This window comes from Rhagoletis pomonella, unplaced genomic scaffold (assembly GCF_013731165.1).
Source record: "Rhagoletis pomonella isolate Grant_MI unplaced genomic scaffold, Rhpom_1.0 Rhpom_scaffold_02000, whole genome shotgun sequence".
Classification (NCBI taxonomy): Eukaryota; Metazoa; Arthropoda; class Insecta; order Diptera; family Tephritidae; genus Rhagoletis; species Rhagoletis pomonella.
The window spans coordinates 28,860-32,769 of NW_023460554.1; the positions used below are offsets into that span (position 1 = coordinate 28,860).

The 3,910-nt window shown below is 33.5% G+C and overlaps 1 long non-coding RNA gene across 1 annotated transcript; it reads left to right on the top strand.

The window, feature by feature from the left end:
- The first annotated feature begins 1,401 nt into the window (after positions 1-1,401).
- On the top strand, positions 1,402-3,000 carry LOC118752961. The gene is made up of 4 exons (XR_004994763.1): positions 1,402-1,449; positions 1,520-1,653; positions 1,730-1,980; positions 2,678-3,000. It is a non-coding gene; the product is annotated as an uncharacterized LOC118752961 (long non-coding RNA).
- The last annotated feature ends 910 nt before the right edge of the window (positions 3,001-3,910 follow it).

Consider the following 3,910-nt stretch of genomic DNA (forward strand, 5'->3'; position numbering starts at 1 on the left):
TTTTTTTAAAAGAAACAATATTAGATAGTTTTTACTCATATAGAATAAAAGAAGGCGAATTCAGGTAAGGTAGTGTTATCAGAGCAGCTGGATTTTCGCCTTGGTGATTCTTATTGTCAAAATGATGTATTTGTTGAAACTATTGTAATTACGCGTAAAATTGTTAGTGACCGTTTTGTTTTTGAACTTCTGGTATCACCTTATATGATTTCACCTTGGAATAAATTGTATTTTTTATAATAATATTACATTTACATTGAGCCCAAATGCGTCATTTGGGCGAGAAACCTCAAATGCGAGGCCAAATCACGCATTTCTCCATACAAATTCACATTTCCAGAATTACGCATTTCGACGCATTTACACAAAATCACGAAACAAATGCGTTCCAATTGCCGTACTATTTTATTGAACGCACTCAGAAACAAAAGTTCCACAAAAGCTTTGGTTTGTCTTTGACATTTGGAATTTTTCAAACACAAAACAAACACAACGAAATAAATAAATCTTTGAAATTTGTGTGTAAAAATTGTTAATTTATACAAGAGCTTTACACATTTTTAGTTTAATCAAAAAATAATTGCCTTTTTGTGTCCAAAAAGCGTTAACAATATAATAAATGTTTGTTTACATACATTTTGTTTTTGTCTTCCCTTTTCATTTGATGAGAAGTCAAAGCAAATCCGGATCAAGCAGTGTAAACACCTTCAAATGACTGATTTCAAATCACGCATTTTGGTCCAATGTAAATGTAATATAAAACAAAAAGCGTATTTTACGTACGGTTGCCAGACGTACTAATTTTATCAGTACAGTACTGATTTTTCAACTCTTGTACTGATTTTATTAATTTCTTCAATCAGTACGCTAATGTCCTGATTTTTCAAAATTTGTACTGATTTGTACTTAATTTTCTATTCAAACCAAAATACTTTTCTTATATTACATTTACATTAACCCAAATGCGTCATTTGGGCGAGAAATCTGAAATGCGAAGCTAAATCACGCATTTCCTCATACAAATTCACATTTCCAAAATGACGCATTACATATTTTCTCGAACGCATCAAAAAATAGTAGCCCTGGCAAGGCTTTTGCTTATTTTTGACACTTGTCAATCGAATGTCTACACAATTAATAAAAAATCTGGAACAATCAAAAGTAAACGGTTAGTATTTTCATTTGAAATATTTTATATAATAAATAAAAAATATGTTCTTACAAACATGTTTAGTAAATGGAGAGTGCAAAAAAGGAAACAACTAATTGGTCGCCGTTTGCGGAGGAGATGCTGCTGGAATTATGGGAAGCAAATATAGTGGACCTGCGTGGGGCCAGGAAGAACGGCCACATCTTTAAACTGATGGCAGAATCCCTTAAAAACGCTGGAGTGTGTGTCAGCAGTGAGGAAGTGCGGTAAAAAATAAATAACCTCACTGGGAAATATAGGTAAGCTAACTATTATATATAATATACTGGCGTTAAAATGTATATCTCTTATGTTTACAATTACTTTCAGGAAAGAAAAGGGGAATATTGGTGTGTCAGGTGGATCACCATCAGACTGGCCACACTATCAGCGAGTACATGCCATTATAGGTGGTTTTAAATGCAATAACATAGAAGAACTTGTTGAAGAAAGTGTATCCATAGGTATGTATATGAAATTGATCATTTATTATATATGTGCGTATTTAATTTAAATACTTATGTACAAACACAATTTCAGAGTATTTATTTAACACTCCATCGTCGGAAGTACTGGACATTTCTGGGGCTTCCTGCTCTGACTCCCTCGCTCCGGTAGAGGTCGAGTGTGCTAGATGCTCCAAATCGAAAAAGCAGAAGTTAAACGCAAGTCTCATAACGGAAATTCAAGAGACGAAAGAGCTAATAAAAACAATGCATCAGGAAGAAAACGTTATCGATTCAAAATTAGTTAATATAGAGGAGCGACGGAATGTTTTGTTAGAAGAATTTGTAAGCGATTCTAAAAAGTTTCAAAACTCACTCTTACAAATTTTAAATAATAAAAATCATTAAAGACAGTGATTAAAAAAAAACAAATTAAATTTAGTCCATTACTAATTCATTTATTTTCAGAGCAATAATAGTAATTGTTAAAATGTAGATTATTTTTTTCATGTGAAATAGTTTACAATAGATAAAATAAAGTAAGGGATCCTGCTTAATACTAATATTACAAATGCGAAAGTTTGTATATTTGTGAGTTTGAATGGATTTGCTTGAAATTTGGCAGGTAGATAGTTTATTACCTGGATCAATATGTACTTAGTTGCAACATATAAGAGTTGCGTGGAAAATCAAGCGGGTAGTGGCTGTCTAACTGTTTTAACAAAAAACATAAATAAATAGATATAAATATGTATAAATAAATAATAAATAAAGATACATAGAAATTTATGCTTACCTAAGAACATTGCTATAGCAGATCTTATATTATCCGCTGTGAGGTTATTATCAGTCAGGGTACAATTAAACTCCGGCTGCGGTCGGACTACGGTTTCCTCCTGCTCCCGTAATTGTTGCATCCAGCGATTGTTTATGCAATCGTTTTTCTCGTTTAAAAAATTATGTAAAACACAAGCACATTTAATTATTAAATTTACATTGTCAATTCGGTTATCAAGACCTTTTCCAATTCTTCTAAATCTAGCTTTGAGATGACCAAATGCATTCTCGACTACCCTTCTGCACTTAGACAGGGCATAATTAAAGTTTTTTTCACTGAAGCTAGCATTCTCTCTATATGGATAAGGTTTCATTAATATGTCCGAAAACCGAAAAGCTGAATCTCCAAGCATTACAACTGGAACGTTAACTCCGTTTATTTGCGTAGACAAGTGCGTAAGGATAGGGTTTTGATGATGCTGTTTCAAAGCAGATTTCTCGAAAATGTGGGAATCGTTGCACCGTCCAGGGGTGCCTACGTTTATATACATAAATCTGTACCTATAATAAACAATGTGAGCATTTACTTTTTAGGCATATATTCAATACCAACCTATATATATATGAGTATATTTTTAAAATTTACCAACAGCGCTGATACATTGGGGGAATCCCAATTTTCCAAAACCATTCACACATTCTCGAACAGTAGCTTCACTGAGAGGATACTTATTAAGGTACGTAGGTTGCATTACCCTCCATACTTCCTTGCAAAAGTCCTTCAGAATCATACATACTGCTGACTTGGAAATACCAAACAGATTTCCTATAGTTCTGTATTCTGCGGAAGATCCCAGAGTATACACCGCGACTGCAATCCTTTTATCTAAAGCAATTGGTTGTCCAAAATTTGAAGCTTTTTTTCATATTTCGCATGGCCATAACCAATTCGTCAAAAGTTTCTTTTTTCATTCGAAAATTTTCTTTGAAGAAATCATCGTCGCTCTCTGGAACTTCTTGTTCCCAAAAACTACTCTGACGAGGCTGAAAATTGGGTAAAGTTATAGTATTTCTTAATACTTGTGTTTTATTAAATTTCTGTTAAGAGGACTTGACTCTTGCAAAACTAGTCAAAAGTTCTCAGCCTTTCTTTTGGTGCGTATAACTCGGCAGCTCTAGTAAGGTCGCAGCGCTATTTGCTGTAATAATTATATTAAATATTTTACCTTTCTCCAAAATCGCTTGCGGCGTTTTTGCGTTCCACTGGTCAGCTGCACCAACATGTTCAGGTGCATAAGAAATCTCTTTTTGTTCGCCCTTATCCGCAGCCGCTTTTGTTTATAATAACTGCTGGATTGCGCAAGAGCTTCAACTCCAGCTTGCATTTGAATCAGACGATTCAATTCGGCAATAATAACCGAATTTACCAAATTTAATTTCATTTTTTCCCTTTTTAAAAATGTTAATAATATAAAACAGACGTTTAAAATTAACTGTC